This window comes from Cryptomeria japonica, unplaced genomic scaffold (assembly GCF_030272615.1).
Source record: "Cryptomeria japonica unplaced genomic scaffold, Sugi_1.0 HiC_scaffold_74, whole genome shotgun sequence".
Taxonomy (NCBI): domain Eukaryota; kingdom Viridiplantae; phylum Streptophyta; class Pinopsida; order Cupressales; family Cupressaceae; genus Cryptomeria; species Cryptomeria japonica.
This window is the reverse complement of record NW_026728896.1, coordinates 77501-92500: the sequence shown is the minus strand read 5'-3', so window position 1 is coordinate 92500 and position 15000 is coordinate 77501. Positions and strand designations below refer to the sequence as shown.

At 59.2% G+C, this 15000-nt stretch overlaps 1 non-coding gene across 1 annotated transcript; it reads left to right on the top strand.

The window, feature by feature from the left end:
• The first annotated feature begins 12910 nt into the window (after positions 1-12910).
• LOC131864010 (5S ribosomal RNA) lies at positions 12911-13029 on the top strand. Its single transcript, XR_009362902.1, has one exon. It is a non-coding gene; the product is annotated as a 5S ribosomal RNA (ribosomal RNA).
• The last annotated feature ends 1971 nt before the right edge of the window (positions 13030-15000 follow it).

Below are 15000 nucleotides of genomic sequence, written 5' to 3'. Positions count from 1 at the left end.
ACATCCGAACCGCACATGCTCGCGACAGTCCTGCCGTTAGAGAATGCACCGTGCACGCGACCGAGTAAGGCCACTCAGAGACATCCATTTCCCAGGTATATGCCCCCTACGCACTTTTGGTGGCGCAACTCGCACGAACAGTCCCACCTCGACCCCGTAAACAAGCTTTTTTGCCTCGAAGAGTTCGTCGGAGACGAAGAAGCAACCTTCAGTGCAAACGTAGCACTCTTTTGTGCAACCGCCCAAACAACGCCCCCTCTACCCTCTGTCGAAACACTCGGCATTGCTGCTCCCTAAGGTGAGCTTCTCCTCATAGGCAATTCCGCTCTTATCCGGTCACGTTTGTGTGCCCGAATTTCGCAAGGCAACCTCCATGGGACATGGAAAAGACTCGAGAAGAGAGCTCGCTCACGGGAGAGAGAAGCCAAGGAGACCACGAGAGTGCTGAGAGTGGGACAGCGCTGAATAGGCGGGAGAAGCCTGCGCGTATAAACGGAGATATATATCCAATTGCAACGAAGGAACGTGCCAAAGATCGAGAACAATGGCAGAAATGCTAGTAACGTGCACTTCGGGACCAACGCATCACCGGAAGACAACCGCCAAACATCGAAAGAGTCGCGATGCTCCGCAACCTACGTGCAAAGCGGTCGCACACCGGGTAAGGGAGTGAGAGCCCCAAACATAGCTGGGCGAGGCGCTCACTCCGCTCTTTAATATCTCGTTAATACCGCCAAGGAAATGGCACAAGCACACACACACAAGCATCCTCGGAAGAGGACAGTTCGAGTGACAGGTCAAATCCAAGAGTTCCGAAGACTACCTCCAGGAACAATCGGGAACAAGACCGATTACAAGTCGTCGAGTCTGTTACTGGGCGAACACGAGATGCGCACAGGAAATCGATCAGCCCTCACAATGGCCCAAGGCCAGAGATCGGACTGCTACGATTTACCCCAACAATCATCGTGCCACTCTTCGCAGAGAGGTGATAGACGCCAACGAGCCCGCGCATAGCAATCGAGGTGTAAAAAGGGCGTTGAAGGCAGGAAGCCTGGACGAAAGAGGCTACGAGGTCACCTCGAAGCGGTCTAAGAATCGGGCGCACTTGGGGCGACTACCAGTGCCAACCCCTTATCCCGCGGTGCGTCCGACACACAGAAATTTCCAAGGCGGCCAAGGAGCCTCCCCGCATAGCAATCGGGGTGTGAGGTTACGGATGCAGCATTGATAGCAATCGAGGTGTGAGGCGAAGGATGCAGAAGTGAGAGCCGAGGGATGTAGCAGAGATAGCAATCGGGGTGTGTGATGCAGAAGAGATAGCAATCGAGGTGTGCGGTGGGAAGGGCCCAGCAGCCAGAATGCATGAAGCGACGGATGAAGCAGTGATGACAACCGGGCTGTGAGGAGAGGAGGGATGCAGCCAAGAAAGCAATCAGGGCTCGAGGCAAGGGATGCATCAAGGATAGCAATCATGTTGTGAGGCGAGATTCCAAAGGCTAAACGTGAGAGGCTGCAGGGTCGACTCAGAGAGGTCTATGCATGTGAGAGGCTGAAAGCAAGGTCGACTCGGAGCGGTCTATGCATCGGGCGCGCTTGGGGCGACTACCAGTGCCAACCCCTTATCCCGCGACGCGTCCGACAAAGAGAACGTTCCAAGGCGGCAGAGGAGGTTACCAGCCGAAGGATGCAGTAGCAATAACAGGTATAGTTCCGCGGCGGCCGAGAAGACTCACCGCATAGGAATCGGGATGCGAGGCGAGGGATGCGGCGGGAAGGCCCCGACGGCTAAACGGAAGAGGCTGCAGGGCCGCCTCGGAATGGTCCAAGCATCGGATGCGATTGGGACGACTACCAGTGCCAACCCCTTATCCCGCGATGCGTCCGATACACAGATAGTTCCAAGGCGGCCGAGGAGCCTCACCGCATATCAATCGGGGTGCGAGGCGAGGGATGGGGCGGGAAGGCCCCAACGGCTAGACGGAAGAGGCTTCAGGGCCACCTCGGAATGGTCCAAGCATCGGACGCGCTTGGGGCGACTGCCAGTGCCAACCCCTTATCCCGCGATGCGTCCGATACACAGATGGTTCCAAGGCGGCCGAGGAGCCTCACCGCATAGCAATCGGGGGTGCGAGGCGAGGGATGGGGCGGGAAGGCCCCAACGGCTAGACGGAAGAGGCTTCAGGGCCGCCTAGGAATGGTCCAAGCATCGGACACGCTTGGGGCGACTACCAGTGACAGCCCCCTATCCCGCGATGCGTCCGATACGAAGATGGTTCCAAGGCGGCCGAGGAGCCTCACCGCATAGCAATCGGGGTGCGAGGTGGGGGATGCGGCGAGATGGCCCCAACGGCTAGACGGAAGAGGCCACAGGGCCGCGTCGGAATAGTCCAAGCATCGGACGCGCTTGGGGCGACTACCAGTGACAACCCCTTATCCCGCGATGCGTCCGATACGAAGATAGTTCCAAGGCGGCCGAGGAGCCTCACCGCATAGCAATCGGGGTGCGAGGTGGGGGATGCGGCGAGATGGCCCCAACGGCTAGACGGAAGAGGCTGCAGGGCCGCCTCGGAATAGTCCAAGCATCGGACGCGCTTGGGGCCACTACCAGTGACAACCCCTTATCCCGCGATGCGTCCGATACGAAGATAGTTCCAAGGCGGCCGAAGAGCCTCACCGCATAGCAATCGGGGTGCGAGGTGGGGGATGCGGCGAGATGGCCCCAACGGCTAGACGGAAGAGGCCACAGGGCCGCCTCGGAATAGTCCAAGCATCGGACGCGCTTGGGGCGACTACCAGTGACAACCCCTTATCCCGCGATGCGTCCGATACGAAGATAGTTCCCAGGCGGCCGAGGAGCCTCACCGCATAGCAATCGGGGTGCGAGGCGAGGGATGCGGCGAGATGGCCCCAAAGGCTAGACGGAAGAGGCTGCAGGGCTGCCTCGGAATAGTCCAAGCATCGGACGCGCTTGGGGCGACTACCACTGCCAACCCCTTATCCCGCGATGCGTCCGATACACAGATAGTTCCGAGGCGGCCGAGGAGGTGGGGGATGCAGCGAGATGGCCCCAACGGCTAGACGGAAGAGGCTGCAGGGCCGCCTCGGAATAGTCCAAGCATCGGACGCGCTTGGGGCGACTACCAGTGACAACCCCTTATCCCGCGATGCGTCCGATACACAGATAGTTCCGAGGCGGCCAAGGAGCCTCACCGCATAGCAATCGTGGTGCGAGGTGGGGGATGCGGCGAGATGGCCCCAACGGCTAGACGGAAGAGGCTGCAGGGCCGCCTCGGAATGGTCCAAGCATCGGATGCGCTTGGGGCGACTACCACTGCCAACCCCTTATCCCGCGATGCGTCCGATACACAGATAGTTCCAAGGCGGCCGAGGAGCCTCACAGCATAGCAATCAGGGTGCGAGGCGAGGGATGCGGCGAGAAAGCCCCAACGGCTAGAGGGAAGAGGCTTCAGGTCCGCCTCGGAATGGTCCAAGCATCGGACGCGCTTGGGGCGACTACCAGTGACAACCCCTTATCCCGCGACGCGTCCGATACACAGATAGTTCCAAGGCGGCCGAGGAGCCTCACCGCATAGCAATCGGGGTGCGAGGCGAGGGATGCGGCGAGAAGGACCCAACGGCTACACGGAAGAGGCTTCGGGGCCGCCTCGGAATGGTCCAAGCATCGGACGCGCTTGGGGCGACTACCAGTGACAACCCCTTATCCCGCGACGCGTCCGATACACAGATAGTTCCAAGGCGGCCGAGGAGCCTCACCGCATAGCAATCGGGGTGCGAGGCGAGGGATGCGGCGAGAAGGACCCAACGGCTAGACGGAAGAGGCTTCGGGGCCGCCTCGGAATGGTCCAAGCATCGGACGCGCTTGGGGCGACTACCAGTGACAACCCCTTATCCCGCGACGCGTCCGATACACAGATAGTTCCAAGGCGGCCGAGGAGCCTCACCGCATAGCAATCGGGGTGCGAGGCGAGGGATGCGGCGAGAAGGACCCAACGGCTAGACGGAAGAGGCTTCGGGTCCGCCTCGGAATGGTCCAAGCATCGGACGCGCTTGGGGCGACTACCAGTGACAACCCCTTATCCCGCGACGCGTCCGATACACAGATAGTTCCAAGGCGGCCGAGGAGCCTCACCGCATAGCAATCGGGGTGCGAGGCGAGGGATGCGGCGAGAAGGACCCAACGGCTAGACGGAAGAGGCTTCGGGTCCGCCTCGGAATGGTCCAAGCATCGGACGCGCTTGGGGCGACTACCAGTGACAACCCCTTATCCCGCGACGCGTCCGATACACAGATAGTTCCAAGGCGGCCGAGGAGCCTCACCGCATAGCAATCGGGGTGCGAGGCGAGGGATGCGGCGAGAAGGACCCAACGGCTAGACGGAAGAGGCTTCGGGTCCGCCTCGGAATGGTCCAAGCATCGGACGCGCTTGGGGCGACTACCAGTGACAACCCCTTATCCCGCGACGCGTCCGATACACAGATAGTTCCGAGGCGGCCGAGGAGCCTCACCGCATAGCAATCGGGGTGCGAGGCGAAGGATGCGGCGAGAAGGACCCAACGGCTAGACGGAAGAGGCTTCGGGTCCGCCTCGGAATGGTCCAAGCATCGGACGCGCTTGGGGCGACTACCAGTGACAACCCCTTATCCCGCGACGCGTCCGATACACAGATAGTTCCAAGGCGGCCGAGGAGCCTCACCGCATAGCAATCGGGGTGCGAGGCGAGGGATGCGGCGAGAAGGACCCAACGGCTAGACGGAAGAGGCTTCAGGGCCGCCTCGGAATGGTCCAAGCATCGAACGCGCTTGGGGCGACTACCAGTGACAACCCCTTATCCCGCGACGCGTCCGATACACAGATAGTTCCGAGGCGGCCGAGGAGCCTCACCGCATAGCAATCGGGGTGCGAGGCGAGGGATGCGGCGAGAAGGACCCAACGGCTAGACGGAAGAGGCTTCAGGGCCGCCTCGGAATGGTCCAAGCATCGGACGCGCTTGGGGCGACTACCAGTGACAACCCCTTATCCCGCGACGCGTCCGATACACAGATAGTTCCGAGGCGGCCGAGGAGCCTCACCGCATAGCAATCGGGGTGCGAGGCGAGGGATGCGGCGAGAAGGACCCAACGGCTAGACGGAAGAGGCTTCAGGGCCGCCTCGGAATGGTCCAAGCATCGGACGCGCTTGGGGCGACTACCAATGACAACCCCTTATCCCGCGACGCGTCCGATACACAGATAGTTCCGAGGCGGCCGAGGAGCCTCACCGCATAGCAATCGGGGTGCGAGGCGAGGGATGCGGCGAGAAGGACCCAACGGCTAGACGGAAGAGGCTTCAGGGCCGCCTCGGAATGGTCCAAGCATCGGACGCGCTTGGGGCGACTACCAGTGACAACCCCTTATCCCGCGACGCGTCCGATACACAGATAGTTCCGAGGCGGCCGAGGAGCCTCACCGCATAGCAATCGGGGTGCGAGGCGAGGGATGCGGCGAGAAGGACCCAACGGCTAGACGGAAGAGGCTTCAGGGCCGCCTCGGAATGGTCCAAGCATCGGACGCGCTTGGGGCGACTACCGTTGCCAACCCCTTATCCCGCGATGCGTCTGATACACAGATAGTTCCGAGGCGGCCGAGGAGCCTCACCGCATAGCAATCGGGTTGCGAGGCAGATTATTGGGAAGGGAACCCCCTGGGATGCGGCTCAAGCAGTGCCCAAAGGGACTGGAATGCGGAATCACATCGAGAGACCCAAATGCTATACGAGGGCTCAAATCGAATTATCGATTTGGCCACGACATGGACGCATCGGAACGACTACCTTTGCCGAACCACTCGCAATTGCATCCATACCGAAACCAATAGACATTTCCGTTAGAGCCCTCGCATAGCATTCGGGAATCTCGCATGCCCCTCTAAATCGACCAATGCTGGCGCTCAATGAAAATCCGAGCGCTACCACCGTTCGAGCGCCAGCATTGGTCGAGTTAGAGGGGCACGGGGGAGAATGCTCCAGTCAACACCTCCCCTATATAAGTTATTTGTCCGATTCTCGCACAACCGTAGTCTGCCTCGTCGAATCAAACAACGGTCCCAGATTCCGACTTCCGTTCCGTAGAGACCCAAAAGCTAGATGGAGGCTCGCAAGAAAGAGAGTCGGCGCATAGCAATCGGGTTTCTCGAACGTTTAGGGACCGAGCTCACTTGCGGATAGGGCAAAATCCGCCAAGCAACCCAAAAGCTAGACGGGGGCTCGAATCGAATCGCCTAGGCGGCCACAACAACGACGTGTTGGATCGACTACCAGTGCCAAACCATTCAGCAAGACTAGTCTGTGTCGAGGCCGGATAGAGATTCTCAGAGAGCGCCCGCATAGCATTTAGGAGACCTGCCGCGTCCCTCACACTCGACAAATGGTGGTGCACGTTTATAAATCCGAGCGATCCCAACCCTTTCAAGCACCAACATCGGTCGAGATAGAGGGGCACGGAGGGGGCTGCGTGAGACAACACAGTCCCCTATATAAGTTATTTGTCCGATTCTCACACATCCGAAGAATGGTCATCAAATCGGACAACAGCCCAAACTTCCGACTTCCGTCCCAGAAAGCCCAAGAGCTATCTAAAACGTTCATGGCCGGAACTCGATCGCGGCTATACCAGTCCGCCAAGCAACCCTAAAGCTAGACTGGAGCTCTAGTCGAATCACCTCTGTGGCCATTGCAAGGACGTGTTGGAGCGACTACCATTGCCGAACCATTCCGCAGGTCGAGTCCATACCAAGGCCGCATAGAGATTCACGATGAGCTCCTGCATAGCAATCAGGAGACTTGCCGTGTCCATCACAATCGATAAATCCTGGTGCAAGATTTTTGCATCCGAGCGCTCCAACCAGTCGAGCACCAGCATCAATCGACATAAACGGGCACGGGGGGAGGATGCTCGAGAACACTACCTCCCCTATATAAGTTATTTGTCCGATTCTCAAGCAGCCGAAGTCTGGTCATCGAATCGGGTCAAAGACCACAACTTCCGACTTTACCCACAATGCAAGTCATCGAATCGAACATCGGCCCCCGAGTCGGACTCCATGCGTATGTCAGGTCATCGGACCCAAATTCCGCCTTCCTGCGCATGGCGGGCCATCAATATCAACTCGGTCATCGGACCCAAACTCCGCCTTTTTGCGTATGGCACGCCTTCAAATCGGTCATCGGACCCAAATTCCGCCTTCCTGTGCATGGCGGGCCATCAACATCAACTCGGTCATCGGACCCAAATTCCGCCTTTCTGCGCATGGCACGCCATCAACTCGGTCATCGGACCCAAATTCCGCCTTCCTGCGCATGGCAGGTCATCGGACACAAATTCAGACCTCGCCAATATGCCTACGTATCGAATCGGTCATCGGACCCAACTTCCGACTTCATCCATACTGTAGGGTCTTTGAGGTTGGCGCGGTGCGCTCAACCCAGGGAGTCGACCCATCGAAGCATACACCTCCCCTATATAAGCTATTTGTCCGATTCCCACACCTGTGTAGTTTGCACCTCTGACCAGGACATCGACCCCAACTTCCGAACTCGACTGCAACGACGGCACCAGCGCCTTGGTGCGCACCTTGCGACGCACAGTCCCAACATTCGCCTTCCTGCACATGGCAGGTCATCGGACCCAAATTCCGACCTCGCGAGTATGCCTACATATCGAATCGGTCATCGGACCCAACTTCCGACTTCATCCATACCGTAGGGTCTTTGAGGTTGGCGCGGTGCGCTCAACCCGGGGAGTCGACCCAACGAAGCATACACCTCCCCTATATAAGCTATTTGTCCGATTCCCACACCTGTGTAGTTTGCACCTCCGATCAAGACATCGACCCCAACTTCCGAACTCGCCTCCAACGACCGAACCAGCGCCTTGGTGCGCACCTTGCAACGCACAGTGCCAACATTCGCCTTCCTGCACGTGGCAGGTCATCGGACCCAAATTCCGACCTCGCGAGTATGCCTACATATCGAATCGGTCATCGGACCCAACTTCCGACTTCATCCATACCGTAGGGTCTTTGAGGTTGGCGCGGTGCGCTCAACCCGGGGAGTCGACCCAACGAAGCATACACCTCCCCTATATAAGCTATTTGTCCGATTCCCACACCTGTGTAGCTTGCACCTCCGATCAGGACATCGACCCCAACTTCCGAACTCGACTAAAAAGACCGCACCAGCGCCTTGGTGTGCACCTTGCAACGCACAGTGTCAACATTCGCCTTCCTGCACATGGCAGGTCATCGGACCCAAATTCCGACCTCATGAGCATACCTACTAATCGAATCGGTCATCGGACCCAACTTCCGACTTCATCCATACCGTAGGGTCTTTGAGGTTGGCGCGGTGCGCTCAACCTGGGGAGTCGACCCATCGAAGCATACACCTCCCCTATATAAGCTATTTGTCCGATTCCGACACCTGTGTAGTTTGCACCTCCGCTCAGGACATCGACCCCAACTTCCGAACTCGCCTGCAACGACCGAACCAGCGCCTTGGTGCGCACCAAAAGTGCGCACTTTTGGAGGGCACTTTTCTGCGCTCCAAAGGTGCGCACTTTTGGAGGGCACTTTTTGGAGGGCACTTTTCTGCGCTCCAAAGGTGCGCACTTTTGGAGGGCACTTTTTGGAGGGCACTTTTCTGCGCTCCAAAGGTGCGCACTTTTGGAGGGCACTTTTTGGAGGGCACTTTTCTGCGCTCCAAAGGTGCGCACTTTTGGAGGGCACTTTTTGGAGGGCACTTTTCTGCGCTCCAAAGGTGCGCACTTTTGGAGGGCACTTTTTGGAGGGCACTTTTCTGCGCTCCAAAGGTGCGCACTTTTGGAGGGCACTTTTTGGAGGGCACTTTTCTGCGCTCCAAAGGTGCGCACTTTTGGAGGGCACTTTTTGGAGGGCACTTTTCTGCGCTCCAAAGGTGCGCACTTTTGGAGGGCACTTTTTGGAGGGCACTTTTCTGCGCTCCAAAGGTGCGCACTTTTGGAGGGCACTTTTTGGAGGGCACTTTTCTGCGCTCCAAAGGTGCGCACTTTTGGAGGGCACTTTTTGGAGGGCACTTTTCTGCGCTCCAAAGGTGCGCACTTTTGGAGGGCACTTTTGTGCACTCCAAAGGTGCGCACTTTTGGAGGGCACTTTTCCTGTGCTCCAAAGGTGCACACCTAGGTGAGCACCTTCGACCACACCTTGTAGCACACCAAACTCTGACTTTCGACTTCATCCGCAATGCAGGGTCTTTGAGGTTGGCGCAATGCGCACAACCAGGGGAGTCGACCCATCAAACCCAACACCTCCCCTATATAAGCTATTTGTCTGATTCTCATACATGCGTAGCCTGCAGGAGCAATTAGGACATCGACCCCAACTTTCGGCTTCTAAACGAAAACAAGGTCTTTGAGGTTGGTGTAATGCGAACAACTAGGGGAGTCAACCCATCAAACCCAACACCTCCCCTATATAAGCTATTTGTCTGATTCTCATACATGTGTAGTCTACAGGAGCAATTAGGACATCGACCCCAACTTTTGACTTCTTAACGAAAACAAGGTCTTTGAGGTTGACGTAATGCGCACAACCAGGGGAGTCGACCCATCAAACCCAACACCTCCCCTATATAAGCTATTTGTCCGATTCTCATACATGTGTAGCCTGCAGGAGCCATTAGGACATTGACCCCAACTTTTGACTTCTTAACGAAAACAAGGTCTTTGAGGTTGGCGTAATGCGCACAACCAAGGGAGTTGACCCATCAAACCCAACACCTCCCCTATATAAGCTATTTGTCTGATTCTCATACATGTGTAGCCTGCAACAACGATTAGGACATCCACCCCAACTTCTGAATTCGTCTGCGTTGACCGCACCAAAGGTGCACGCCTTGGTGCTCACCAAAATCCGACTTCCGACTTCTTCTGCTATGCGGGGTCTTTGAGGTTGGCGCAGTGCGCACAACCAGGGGAGTCAACCCACCGAATGCAACACCTCCCCTATATAAGCTATTTGTCTGATTCTCATACATGCGTAGACTGCAGCAATGATTAGGACATCCACCCCAACTTTTGACTTCTTAAACAAGACAGGGTCTTTGAAGTTGGTGCAGTGCACACAACCAGGGGAGTCGACCCATCAAACGCAACACCTCCCCTATATAAAGCTATTTGTCCGATTCTCATACGTGTAGTCTGCAGCAGCGATTAGGACATCGACCCCAACTTCCGAATTCGTTTGCATTGACCGCACCAAAGGTGCACGCCTTGGTGTGCACCCTGGAGTGCACTTTGGTGCTCACCTCGGTGCACACTTTGGTGTGCACCTCGGTGTGCACCAAAGGTGCGCACCTTGGAGCGCACCAAAGGTGTACACTTTGGAGCGCACCACATAGGGTCTTTGAGAGGTTGGCGCAGTGCGCACACCAAGGTGGGTGTTGAGGTGCGTGCCGAGGTGGGTGGGTGCTAGGGTGCGCTCCATGGTGGGTGCCAGGGTGGGTGCGTGCTAGGGTGGATTCCAAAGAGGGTCATAGGGTGGGTGCCAAGGTGGGTTGGTGATATAGTGGGTTCAAAGGTGGGTACTAGGGTGGGTTCCAAGGTGGGTCACAAGTTGGGTGCCAGGATGCGTGGGTGTTAGGTTGGGTGCCAAGGTGGGCTCCTGCGTGGGTGGGTGCTAGGGTGGGTTTCAAGGTGGACGCGAGGGCGGGTGCCAAGGTGGGTAACAAGTTGGGTGTTAGGATGGGTGAGTGCTAGAGTGGGTGCCAAGGTGGGTGGGTGCTAAGGTGGATGCCAAGGTGGTTCACAGGGTGGGTGGGTTCTAGGGTGAGTTCCAAGGTGGGTCACAGGTTCAGTGCTAGGGTGGGTGTCAAGGCGGGTGTCGAGGTGCCTGGGTGCTAGGGTGTGGATGCCAATGTGGGTCATAGGGTGGGTACTAGGGTGGGCTGCAATGTGGGTGCCAAGGTGGGTAACATGCTCGGTGGGTTCTAAATTGGGTGCCAGGGTGGGTGTGCACCCACCTTGCCCGAGGTGGGTGCCAAGGTGCCAGTGTGGGTGGGTGCTAAGGTGGATGCCAAGGTGGGTGAGAAGGTGGGTGATAGGTTGAGTGGTAGGATGGGTGGGTGCCAAGATGGGTCACAGGGTGGGTGCAAGGGTGGGTAGGTGCTAGGGTTGGTGTCAGGGTGGGTGGGTGCTAGGTTGGGTTCCAAGGTGGGTGCGAGGGTGAGTGTCAAGGTGGGTCACAGGTTAGGTGCTAGGATGGGTGAGTGCTAGGGTGCAAAGGTGCCAGGGTGGGTGCTAGGATGGGTCGATGCTAGGGTGAGTGGCAAGGTGGGTCCACAAGTGTCAAGGTGGGTGCCGAGGTGGGTGCCAAGTCGGCGACTGCTATGGTGGATGCCAAGGTGGGTCACGGGGTGGGTGCCAAGTTGCTAGGTTGGGTTCCAAGGTGGGTGCCAACGTGGGTGCTAGGGTGCGTGGGTTAAAGGGTGTGTCACAACGTGGGTGCCAGGATGGGTGCGCACCCACACTGGCCAAGACGGGTGCGGGTGCAAGGTTGGGTTCCAAGCCCGGTCACAGGCTGGGTGCTAGGATGGGTGGGTGCCAAGGTGGGCACCAGGGTGGGTGCACCCACCCTGGCCAAGGTGGGTCACGGGGTGGGTCCTAGGGTGGGTAACGGGGTGGGTACTAAGGTGCGTGCCAAGGTGGGTCATAGGGTGGGTGCCAAGGTGGGCACCAGGGTGGGTGTGCACCAACCCTAGCCAGGGTAGGTCACGGGGTGGTTGTCGGGGTGGGCGTCAAGGAGCCAAGGTGGGTGGCAAGTAGCCAAGTTGCGTGCCAAGGTGGGTGTCGGGGTGGGTGCCAAGGATCCAAGGTGGGTGCCAAGGAACCAAGGTGGGTGTCTGGGTGGGTGCCGAGGTGGGAGCCAGGGTGGGTCCCAAGGTGAGTGCAAAGGTGGGTGCCAGGGTCAAGGTGAGTGCCAATGTGGGTTCCAAGGTGCCAGGGTCAGGGTGAGTGCCAATGTGGGTTCAAAGGTGCTAAGTTGGGTGCGAGGTTGGGTGCGAGGGTGGGTGGGTGCCAAGGTGTGCTAGGTGGAAGCCCGGGTGGGTCGGCATCCCATGGGTGTCGAGTTGGGTGCCTGATGGGTGCTTCTTGTCAAGTTTTAGTCGTCGGGACTCATTTCGAGCCTTAGAGGTCGTTTCTTGTCCGGTTGCCCTGTCTTCGACCTGGGAACCCAATTTTGGTCCTCGGGTCCCATTTTTTTTTGTCTCGCATCCCACTTTTGGCCTGTGGCCTTTTCGGGGTCGATTCTCGTTTTGGGCATCAGAGCATGTTTCTTCTCCTAAAACCCAATATTTGTTTATTAAGTCTCGGAACACATTTTTGTTCTCGTGGACCCATCATGGGTCTTGGAACGCATTTGTGGTCCTTGGGTCCCATTTTGCATCCCGAAACTTGTGTTTTGGTGCTTGATCCCTATTTTGGGTGCCCACCTTGCACCAAGTGCGCACCCGGGGCAAACCGAGCGCCTTGGTGCACCGGGGCAAGATCGAGCGTGCACCCGAGGCGCCCCGAACATGCACCAAGGTGCACTCGGCCCACATGTGAGCGCAGGTCGTTGCGCCCGAGGTGGTGTGTGGGCACCGCGTTGCAGACGGGACACTGCACGCACACGACGCCCCCTCCAGGTGCACGCACGTAGGCCGGGCCGGGTGCACACCCGACGCCCTAGCAAGGTGCGCGCACCCGGGCAGGGCTCACACTTGGCGAACGGGGCGCACTTCGCGAGGGAGGGTGTGCACCTCGACGGGGGTGGGTGGCCGGGGTGGATTCGCACGTGGGTCGCGGTTTGCTAAGTACACACTGCGACAAGCTCATAACGGGTGCGATCATACCAGCATTAGTGCACCGGATCCCATCAGAACTCCGCAGTTAAGCGCGCTTGGGCCGGAGTAGTACTGGGATGGGTGACCTCCCGGGAAGTCCCGGTGTTGCACCCTTTTTTAGTTTTTCGCCGGGCGTCGCAATGCTATTTGAATAAACCTTTTGCCCGTTTGCGTTCTCGTCGGGGCCGGGCCGGGCCGGGGTGCGCTGCCCGCACTACCGCGCGCGCGGGGGCGACACCGAGCGCGCACCCGAGGCACCCCGAGCACACAGGCCACGGTGCAACCCGGGCGTTGTGCGCGCACCCCGGTGCGCCCGAGGTGCTGCGCGCGCACCCAGGTGAAATCGGTGTGCACCTCGGCCAGTGCGCGCTCGGTCGAGTCGCGCACGTTGGCCAAGGTGCACGGTGATGTTTCTTACTCTAAGGTTCCGCACCAGACGCCCGGGACAGGTGAGCGAAGCTGGGCGGGGCCGGGTGCGCGGCCGGGGCAGGTGCACGCAGCTGGAGAGAGCTTTGGAGCACACTTCGGAGCGCACCAATGATGCGCTCCATTCAAAAGTTTCCTGAAAAGGCAAAAAAAGTTGAGATTATAGAATTTCCCACTTGAGAGATTGTAAAAAAAAAAAATTTAAAATGAAGGAAACGCGGGTGCCAAGGTGTGCGCAGCCCAGCCAAGGTGTGCGCACCAAGGCGCCCACCCTGGCGAAGGTGCACGCAAGGTGCGCACCCGAGGCAAACCGGACAATTAACCCAACTTTCGACTTCGCGCGCACCTTGGAGCGCACTTCGGAGCGCTCCTTGGTGCGCACCAATCTTGGGCACCTCGGAGTGCACCATGGCGCCCACCAAGGTGCGCACCCGGGGCAAACCGAGCTCCGACTTCGTGCGCACCTTGGAGCGCACGAAAGGTGCGCACCATGGCGCCCACCAAGGTGCGCAGCCCAGCCAAGGCGTGCGCATCAAGGTGCGCACCCTGGCGAAGGTGCGCACCCGGGGCAAACCGAGCTCCGACTTCGTGCGCACCTTGGAGCGCACAAAAGGTGCGCAACCCAGCCAAGGTGTGCGCACCCCGGTCAAACCGAGCTCCGAATCGTGCGCACCAGAGGTGCACGCCATCGTGCGCACCTTGGAGCACACTTCGGAGCCCTCCTTGGTGCGCGCCGATGTTGCGCACCTCGGAGCGCACCCGGGGAAAACAATGCAATTAACCCGACTTTCGACTTCGTGGGCACCTCGGAGCGCTCTCGGGTTCGCACCTCGGAGCACACCGGGGTGCGCACCTTTGATGCGCTGCCTTCACCAATTTCCAGAAAAGGCAAGAAAACATTGAGAAGGTGTGCGCACCGAGGTGCCCACCCTGGCGAAGGTGCACGCGAGGTGCGCACCCGGGGCAAACCGGGCTCCGACTTCGTGCACGCCGCACCTTGGAGCACACTTCGGAGCGCTCCTTGGTGCGCACCAGGGCGCGCAACCCAGCCGAGGTGCCCACCCCGGCGAAGGTGCACGCGAGGTGCGCACCCGGGGCAAACCGGGCTCCGACTTCGTGCACGCCATGGTGCCCACCGCGGCGAAGGTGCACGCGAGGTGCGCACCCGGGGAAAACCGGGCTCCGACTTCGTGCACGCCGCACCTTGGAGCACACTTCGGAGCGCTCCTTGGTGCGCACCATGGTGCCCACCAGGGCGCGCAACCCCGCCGAAGGTGCACGCGAGGTGCGCACCCGGGGCAAACCGGGCTCCGACTTCGTGCACGCCGCACCTTGGAGCACACTTCGGAGCGCTCCTTGGTGCGCACCATGGTGCCCACCAGGGCGCGCAACCCCGCCGAAGGTGCACGCGAGGTGCGCACCCGGGGCAAACCGGGCTCCGACTTCGTGCACGCCATGGTGCGCACCGCGGCGAAGGTGCGCACCCGGGGCAAACCGGGCTCCGACTTCGTGCACGCCGCACCTTGGAGCACACTTCGGAGCGCTCCTTGGTGCGCACCAGGGCGCGCAACCCAGCCGAGGTGCCCACCCCGGCGAAGGTGCACGCGAGGTGCGTACCCGGGGCAAACCGGGCTCCGACTTCGTGCACGCCGCACCTTG